Genomic DNA, 10,438 nt, shown 5'->3' on the forward strand with positions numbered 1-10,438 from the left:
TTGTGATTGCTCCCTCGCAGGAATCTGCAGGGGAGAAGGTTACTGTGTTGCCTAAAGTGCCTGTGACCAAGGCTAGATTTGGGATGGTGAAAATTAGAGATCCCATGCTAGCCCGGGTAAGAGGTAGCATGATAATAAAACCTGAGACTGGTAGAATGATAATTGTTCAGGACAATTATGCGGATACTACAGACTATCCGGTGGTCCTCACTGAGGGTGAGACCCTGGTGAAAACTGAGACTGATGAACTTTGTAATGCAAAAGTGCTCATACATGAGGGAATGTTGGGCCATGATTTTCCTTTGCTCTATGATTTGTGGGGAAGTGAAAACACTTCTGTAGTCAGTGTCAAAACTCCTGAAGAACTGGTACCTAGCCCTTTAAATGAAGTGACCATTCGAAACAATGGTGCCGATAAGATGCAAGTGATTGTACCTAGTTTGCGGAATTGCCTAATGAAAATGTGATGTAATGTGAAATATGTGATGATGATGATGACATGCTTTTTCCGTTGCAGGTTGTGGACAGGGGAGAAGTGCCCTCTGTAGGTAAAAATGTAAATGATGCAGAAGTGTGGATAAATGTTGTGAGCACAGAGTGGAGTGAACCTACTGTGGTGAACGTGCAGTAAAGTGTGGCAGTCCTAGAGGGGGTACCACACGTACCAGAGGTAGATCTGCAGTCTCCACGGGGTTCTATGGTTGCGGGGCAGGTGTCCAATGTGGGGTTTGGCTCATCGGTGCCCCTAGAGGTCAGGATTGATAATAACCCGAGCAGTATATATGACGTATGTGCTGTGACTGATAGCAACTCATAAAGGGAAGCTACCATGTCAAGGTCTTGCGAAATTAAGGTAGTTGCTAGTAGCGATCAGACAACAGTTATACCTGACGTGATGAGAGATAAGTGGCAAGACGTCAGCATCGGGTCTGAGGATTATACCCAGGCAGTGGAAGACTTCCTGGCAGGTCTGACCAACCAAAAAGAGCATGTAGAAGAGCATGACCGACTGCTGGCAAAGGCTCACTACCAGCTGGGCCTGGCAGGTCAGTATGGCTGCAAACTTGAAGATGTATTCGCCCGCTCTGCACAGTCCCTAGATACACTAGAGAAGGGACTAGCTGTTCTCACAGAGCAACTGGAGAAGGCTCCAGAAGAGTCAAAGGAGGAGATTCAGAAAGAGTTGAATGAACTAAAGGATCTAGAGTCACAAATAGAAGCGGAAATTCTCCAACTTCAAGAGTAACTTGCAGCTTCTGAGCGATCCAGACGTCATGCGGAGCAGGAAAGAGATAAGGTAACTGATGAGGTCTCAAACAGCATCTCAGGAAAATCTGCTCTCTTGGAGGAGAAAAGACATTTGGAAGCCAGGATTTCTCACCTTGATCAAGAGTTGCATGATCAGATGGTGGACCTGGACCACCAGAGACAAATTGTGTCTAAGTTGGAGAAGAAACAGAAGAAGTTTGACCAGCTCCTGGCTGAAGAGAAAAATGCCTCGGCCCGGTATGCCAAAGAATGTGACCGAGCGGAGACTGATGATCGGGAGAAGGAGACCAAGGCCCACTCCTTGGCTAGAGCCCTTGAAGAAGCACTTGAGGAGCAAGATGAATTTGAAAGGCTGAACAGGCAACTCAGAGCAGAGATGGAAGATCTCATAAGCTCAAAGGATGATGTCGGGAAGAATGTCTATGACCTGGTGAAGTCCAAGTGTGCTCTCTAGCAGCAGGTGGAAGAAATGAGGACTAAACATAAAGAGTTAGAGGCAAGAGCTTCTCAAGATGACAGGTTGGCTCAATAAAAGAAAAATGAGAAACCTGAAGAGGAGAGTCCTCTAAAAGATGCCAAGAAGTCTAAGCCAGAGCCTGTTAAGAATGGGTCTGGAGATGGTGGCGCCGTGGTGCCGGCTGAGGCAGAGAAGATGGAAGATCGTTCTGCGGAACCAGGTAATGTGGCTAATATGGAGGCTAAATCCAAGAGACTCATGGTAGTGAGTAGCCAGGACCTGATCATGACAGTCATTCCCTCTGCCGTCAATGTCTTCCAGAAAGCCAGCGGTCTGCTGGGGAAAAAGTTTAAAAGGAGCAAGCGGCGACAAGCATGCTCTAGTGGAAGAGCTGCAGCAGTCCAAAAAAGGACCTGGGCATGTGCGAGAGCCAAAGAGACTAACAGAGCGAGATCAGAGAGTGTGAGAGCGTATCATCATAGCTCGTGGAAGAGTAAAACGAGAGTGTCTGGTCATTAGATGGACACTGGAGTCTCTTAGACAATGTCCATTAGGCAGAACGTCCGTTTTGGTGATAAACCAAGCACTGCTGTCATGGGTGTGGAAAAATAAAGGGAAAGGTGTGTGGCGGATGCCCTCTCATGAGCATCCGGGAATTACAAGTATTCACCCCCACAGGTGTGAACAGAGGGGGGGGGATATGTGGTAATGTATATAGTGCTGGAAGGCGTGTATGTCCCACTCATCCCACTCAGGTACCTCAGATGGGTGAGGCAACTAAAACCCAGAGAGTTGCAGTAGTCCCAGAAAAGCATAGTTTGCTGAGACAGTTTTGTTTATTAATTCTGGGCTGGATTTTAATTGGTTTGGCGGGTAGGCTTGGCAGTGGGATCTGCCAATCCACACCCTTCCGGCACGAGTATTCCCTTCTACCTGAGGTGATCGCAGGTGAGGCCTGCTGTAATCAGGCCGGCATAAAGCGCATCCCAGTAGGTCAGTCTGGGGAAAGTGTGTGTGATCCTGGAGCAGAGGCTCTGTGTGAGTGGTCTAAGCCGGGTTGGCTGAGGGGCCACGAAGCTAGGCGATAGAATGAACTTTGGGGGGACACGGTGAAGCCTGTGAAACAAGGATCACTAGGCCAGAGTCGGGAGGACTACTGGGCCACAATCCCCGTAAAGGTATTGAAGTGTCACAGCCTGGAGGTTGCTGGACTGTATGGCTGAGGAAAGCCGCATTTGTGTTCCATGGGTGAACAGGGCTCTCTAGGTGAGTCAGGGATACGTTTATGTGTTTAGTTAGAGCCTAGCCAGGCAAAGGTTTGTTATTTTGTGCGGATGTCTCACGTGATAAGTTGAAGCTGCAACTTCATAACCTGTGCTTTGCTGAAGTGTCTGAAATAAAGCAAGCGTGTCTGCGAAGATATCTGTGAGTGTGACCCCCCGAAAAGAGATGATCCCTTACACTACTAACATTCATATTATTTCTCTTCAATGCACATATATCTTACATGAAACATTTCATTAAACTTTTATTACACAATGGAAAACAAACACAGGGGCCACTGAACTGACCCGCACAAACAAAACGGAACAAAGTGCAACAAATCAGTCACTTATTTTTTAAAGAGACACCCATCAGAAGGGGCTATTCAACTCAATATTTATTTTAAAAAAATTATTATTATTTTTTTGCCTGTTTTTCACTTTTATTTCAGCAGTAATATGCCATTGAAAAGACAAAAATATTGTCCTTCTGTAGCAGCCAGCACACGGAGAGAAAATTCCTATATAGCTGGATAATCATTTGTCAGTTTACTGCTGCTGTGAGGAGAATGTGTTATCTGCCAGGTAATCCTCATTATAATAGTAGGTGTAGAATTGAGATGACAGTTTGGCAGCTCTAATGTTCTCTTTATAGGCCTACATAAAGATACTTGCAGAAGAGCATTGCATTGATTAGTGTAAAGTGTGATGCTCTAATTCAGGCGTTAGAGGGGAGCTCTTTCCGGTCACAGTAATGGTCTGACTGAAAACGTAAAGTGAGACAGTCCTAACAAAGAGAAAGCCAAATAGACAGGAAGTAGAACAATCGGAGTGAATCCAGTAAACCATCCACCTGTTTTTTTTTTTATTAAAACAAAGAAAACATACATAGAATATTCAGGTATAGTTGATAGTATGGAATAAAACATTTTCATGGAAGTGTCCTTTTAACTACCTAAGCCCCCCTAGCTTAAACACCCTTAATGACCAGGACACTTTTTACAGTTCTGACCTACACTACTTTAACCGTTTATTGCTCGGTCATGCAACTTACCACCCAAATGAATTTTACCTCCTTTTCTTCTCACTAATAGAGCTTTCATTTGGTGGTATTTCATTGCTGCTGACATTTTTACTTTTTTTGTTATTAATCAAAATTTAACGATTTTTTTGCAAAAAAATTACATTTTTCACTTTCAGTTGTAAAATTTTGCAAAAAAAAACGACATCCATATATAAATTTTTCTCTAAATTTATTGTTCTACATGTCTTTGATTAAAAAAAAATGGGTATAAAAAAATGGTTTGGGTAAAAGTTATAGCGTTTACAAACTATGGTACAAAAATATGAATTTCCGCTTTTTGAAGCAGCTCTGACTTTCTGAGCACCTGTCATGTTTCCTGAGGTTCTACAAACACCCCACAAATGACCCCATTTCGGAAAGTAGACACCCTAAGGTATTCGCTGATGGGCATAGTGAGTTCATAGAACTTTTTATTTTTTGTCACAAGTTAGCGGAAAATGATGATTTTATTTTTTTTTTGATTTTTTTTCTTACAAAGTCTCATATTCCACTAACTTGTGACAAAAAATAAAAACTTCCATGAACTCACTATGCCCATCACGAAATACCTTGGGGTGTCTTCTTTCCAAAATGGGGTCACTTGTGGGGTAGTTATACTGCCCTGGCATTTTAGGGGCCCAAATGCGTGCAAAGTAGTTTGAAATCAAAATCTGTAAAAAATGGCCGGTGAAATCCGAAAGGAGGTCTTTGAAATGTGGGCCCCTTTGCCCACCTAGGCTGCAAAAAAGTGTCACACATGTGGTATTGCCGTACTCAGGAGAAGTTGGGCAATGTGTTTTGGGGTGTCATTTTACATATACCCATGCTGGGTGAGAGAAATATCTTGGCAAAAGACAACTTTTCCCATTTTTTTATACAAAGTTGGCATTTGACCAAGATATTTATCTCACCCAGCATGGGTATATGTAAAATGACACCCCAAAACACATTGCCCAACTTCTCCTGAGTACGGCGATACCACATGTGTGACACTTTTTTGCAGCCTAGGTGGGCAAAAGGGCCCACATTCCAAAGAGCACCTTTAGGATTTCACCGGCCATTTTTTACAGATTCTGATTTCAAACTACTTACCACACATTAGGGCCCCTAGAATGCCAGGGCAGTAAAACTACCCCACAATTGACCCCATTTTGGAAAGAAGACACCCCAAGGTATTCCGTGAGGGGCATGGCGAGTTCCTGGAATTTTTTATTTTTTGTCACAAGTTAGCGGAAAATGATGATTTTTTTTTTTCTTACAAAGTCTCATATTCCACTAACTTGTGATAAAAAATAAAAACTTCCATGAACTCACTATGCCCATCACGAAATACCTGGCATTCTAGGGGCCCTAAAGCGTGAGAAGAAGTCTGGAATATAAATGTCTACAAATTTTTACGCATTTGGATTCCGTGAGGGGTATGGTGAGTTCATGTGAGATTTTATTTTTTGACACAAGTTAGTGGAATATGAGACTTTGTAAGAAAAAAAAAAAAATTTCCGCTAACTTGGGCCAAAAAAATGTCTGAATGGAGCCTTACAGGGGGGTGATCAATGACAGGGGGGTGATCAATGACAGGGGGGTGATCAGGGAGTCTATATGGGGTGATCACCCCCCTGTCATTGATCACCCCCCTATAAGGCTCCATTCAGATGTCCGTATGTGTTTTGCGGATCCGATCCATGTATCCTTGGATCCGTAAAAAACATACGGACATCTGAATGCAGCCTTACAGGGGGGTGATAAATGACAGGGGGGTGATCAGGGAGTCTATATGGGGTGATCACCCCCGTCATTGATCACCCCCCTGTAAGGCTCCATTCAGACGTCCGTATGTTTTTTACGGATCCGATCCATGTATCAGTGGATCCGTAAAAATCATACGAACATCTGAATGGAGCCTTACAGGGGGGTGATCAATGACAGGGGGGTGATCAGGGAGTCTATATGGGGTGATCACCCCCCTGTAAGGCTCCATTCAGACGTCTGTATGTGTTTTGCGGATCCGATCCATGTATCCGTGGATCCGTAAAAAACATACGGACATCTGAATGCAGCCTTACAGGGGGGTGATCAATGACAGGGGGGTGATCAGGGAGTCTATATGGGGTGATCACCCCCGTCATTGATCACCCCCCTGTAAGGCTCCATTCAGACGTCCGTATGTTTTTTACGGATCCGATCCATGTATCAGTGGATCCGTAAAAATCATACGGACGTCTGAATGGAGCCTTACAAGGGGGTGATCAATGACAGGGGGGTGATCAATGACAGGGGGGTGATCAGGGAGTCTATATGGGGTGATCAGGGGTGAATAAGGTGTTAATAAGTGACAGGGGGGGGGGTGTAGTGTAGTGGTGTTTGGTGCTACATATTGCTGAGCTACCAGAGGACCAGGTAGCAGGTATATTAGACGCTGTTATCAAAACAGCGTCTAATATACCTGTTAGGGGTTAAAAAAATCACATCTCCAGCCTGCCAGCGAACGATCGCCGCTGGCAGGCTGGAGATCCACTCGCTTACCTTCCGATCCTGTGAGCGTGCGCGCCTGTGTGCGCGCGTTCACATGAAATCTCGCGTCTCGCGAGATGACGCATATATGCGTGACTGTGCGCAGGGCTGCCGCCTCCGGAACGCGATCCTGCGTTAGGCAGTCCGGAGGTGGTTAAAGAATACGTACTGATATGTACTCACATGTACCATATTCTATGCACTATTAAGTATTTTACCTTTGTTTTTGTGAATAATAATAAAAAAATTCCCTTTAAGGGCTCACGAGCGCAAATAGCGGTCCGAAATTCATGAACACTGCCCATGGGCACACCTTTACGGATGCAGACCCATAGAATGGATCCGCGATCCACAAAAGATGGTCTGTACTGCAAAAAAATAGGACATGCTCTATTTTTTTTTTGCGGTGCAGATGCACAAACTGAAATCCCATGGAAGCGCTCCGCAGTGCTTCCGTGGGCTTCTGGTCTGTGCCTCCGCTCCGCGCAGTTCCGTATCTTGAGGATTGCAGACACATTCAAGTCAATGGCTCTGCATCTGTCATATGGAGTGCACACAGCCCGTGCCCATATATTTCAGACACACTGTTTGCGGTCCGCAATGCGGGCATGAGGCTGTTCGTGCTTACAGTAGGAATGCAAAGAAGATGAGTATAGGCTTTCCCCGTTATAGAAATATGTGCTCCAAGGTGATTTCACTTGTGATGATTACGTCTAATTTCATTTAAGTTTGCAAAACCTTGTACTTTACTTATGAAAGCCATTTCCAGAATGACAATTCAATTCCCTGTTGTTTTCTTGATGCTGCCATCCGGAATCATTGTCTCTTACTCCTATTACCCTTTAAGGGATATTGTGCAACATTTCTAAAAACTGGTATGAACACCTTAAATATCATGTAGAGGACAGTGGGGGAAGCAAGGTGACCATGTATACTTGTGTTACACAACTCACCAAGATAGTGTAGCGCCTGCCGCCATTGGCTTGGCACTGTGTAAAGGAGGACACTGAGCCTAAAGCCTCTACAGTTAAAGCCAGGAGTCATTAACCCAAGATTTAGTTGAGGTCAGGAAGGTGATGTCACTTGAGGTTTTTTGTCAGGCCGTATGGATTGCCATCATAACTGAACACTATTAGGATCAGGGATCATAAGGGCCACAATGTAGAGCAGCACCAGAGCACAGGAACAGCTAGAAGCTACCGACAAGGTGCAGGAACACTGCACTGGACCGCAGAGGTAACAACTTATATGCGGATAGGTGACTGATAGGGTGACTAGTGCTGTCTTCATAATGGTTGACTATAGTTACAACTTTCTGTCCTTAACATTGATAGAAATCAGCAATGGAGCACACACAATGCTGCCCTAACTAGTGAAGTTTTGTCCATAGGTCTGCATAGGGGCTGTATACACAAAACAGTAGGAGATCATATTATATTCAAGACTATGCCATTAAAAGGGTTGTGCCAAGTTTTCTCTGCCAACTACAGTGCTCGGCTATTTCCAGCAGTTACACAGAGAATAAATGGAGCACAGGGCTCCATCAGGACTGGGAAATGGGACCTCCATTCTCCGGATCGGTGATGGCCCCAATGGTCGAAACCCTACTGATCAGTTAGTTGTCAGTACCTATCCTGGGGTGTGCGAATTTCTTCTGTATAATGCCGGCAGGCAGGCCGGGCGGCCGGCGCGTACCTCAGTGATGTCACGTGCCCTGCGCCGCCTGCTTTATGAATGAAGCAGGCAGCGCAGACAAGTGACGTCACTGAGGGACGCGCCGGCCGCCCGGCCCGCCTGCCAGCATTATACAGAAGAAATTCGGATATACGGTACTATTAGGAGTGAGGGGGGCATGTTTAATAACTTTAAACGGCGGCGGCGGGCACACGGAATCTGTGGATGGCACAGTTAAGGGGTGGGGGTCTGTGGATTGCACTGTTATGGGCTGGGGGGCACTTTGGATGGCACTGTTATGGGGTGGGGGGTCTGTGGATGGCACATATATAACAGTGCCAGCCACAGATCCCCCTGTAACAGTGCCAGCCACAGATCCCCCCCATAAGTGTCCGTCATCCACAGATCCCCCCATAAGTGTCTGTCATCCACAGATCTCCCCATAAGTGTCCGTCATCCACAGATCCCCCCATAAGTGTCCGTCATCCACAGATCCCCCCATAAGTGTCCGTCATCCACAGATCTCCCCCATAAGTGTCCGTCATCCACAGATCCCCCCATAAGTGTCCGTCATCCACAGATTCCTCCATAAGTGTCCGTCATCCACAGATCCCCCCATAAGTGTCCGTCATCCACAGATCCCCCCCACATGTGTCCGTCATCCACAGATCCCCCCATAAGTGTCCGTCATCCACAGATCCCCCATAAGTGTCCGTCATCCACAGATCCCCCCATAAGTGTCCGTCATCCACAGATCCCCCCATAAGTGTCCGTCATCCACAGATCCCCCCATAAGTGTCCGTCATCCACAGATCCCCCATAAGTGTCCGTCATCCACAGATCCCCCCATAAGTGTGTGTCCGATCCACATTTCTTTCTTTTTTTATTCTCTTATACGTTATTAAGGATACAGTGTTATGCAGAGGTGTACTTATAACAATTTTATAGACAAATTATACTATTTACAGTCGCGCGGGGGGCGCGAAATGTTTTCTTCTTCCTAGGGGGGGCATGACAGAAAATAATTGAGAAGCACTGTCACCATAATCTTCGTTAGCTGCAATAATAAATGAGTAGTACTACAGAAAAGGAGTTCAGATAGATATTTTTTTTATTTTCTTAGATCCCCCTCCTCCCCATTCCCCCCAATGTCATTGTCTAAAGCTATCCTGAAATACATTGTCAGGACTGTTGTGCATGCACACAGGAATCCTCCTCCATTACGTTACTATGGCACAGCGGTCCAGACTGCTCAGTTAACAGTGGGGGAACAGGGACAATAGAGAAAAAAACGGTCTGGACTCCTTATGTGCAGTACTACTCATGTACTACTAATAATAGTCTTGGTGACAGATTCGATTTAACATACCTTTCACTATTTAAATACCCATTTGTAGGACAATTATAAGCTCTGCTCTGGTCCTCTGGAGATTTTTATTTCTTCACTCACTTATATATCGCTGCTATATTCTGCAGCTCTTTACAGACATTAGCATCAAGCTGTCCCCAATGGGCCTCACAATCTAAATTCGCTATCAGTAAAACTGAACTGGAGTACCTGGAGGAAATGCACACAAACCCGGGGAGAACATACAAACTCCATGCAGATGTTGTCCTTGGTCAGTTTTGAACCTAGGACTCCAATGCTGCAAGACAACTACTGCTTACTACTGAGTCACCATGCTGCCCCACAGCCCATCGGGAAGATTGGCCACAAAGCAGTCAACAAAACTTCCACTTTGGGGTATGTCTGCATAATATCCACCCTTTCAAGATAAAATGTTAAGCATTCCAGTGATCCACAACCTAATAAGCACATGTTTTGGTTTTACTTTCATGTTTGGATTAAAAGGGTTTTCTGGGCTTATGATGGTGATGACTTTGAATGGAGGCTGAATCAAAGTTAACTTGAAGAAACCCAGCTGGGCCTCCGTCTCCGTTCAAAGCGCTAGTTCTAGTCCTGGAGGCTGCAGGGAATAGCTGATTGTGAGGGCATCCGGTGTTGACCTCCACCAATTGGCTAACGATGACCCATTCTGAAGGAATAAGGGGTGGGGGTCTGTGGATTGCACTGTCAGGAGCCTGGGAAAACCGTTGAAATTTTTTTTTTATGTCAGAACAGCAGGAGTTTCAAACATTGTGAAAATAGTGAAAGGCAGAAAAAGTTTTAAATAATTAAAGAAATATGATACTCATATAATC

Source organism: Bufo bufo, chromosome 1 (genome assembly GCF_905171765.1).
Source record: "Bufo bufo chromosome 1, aBufBuf1.1, whole genome shotgun sequence".
Lineage (NCBI taxonomy): Eukaryota > Metazoa > Chordata > Amphibia > Anura > Bufonidae > Bufo > Bufo bufo.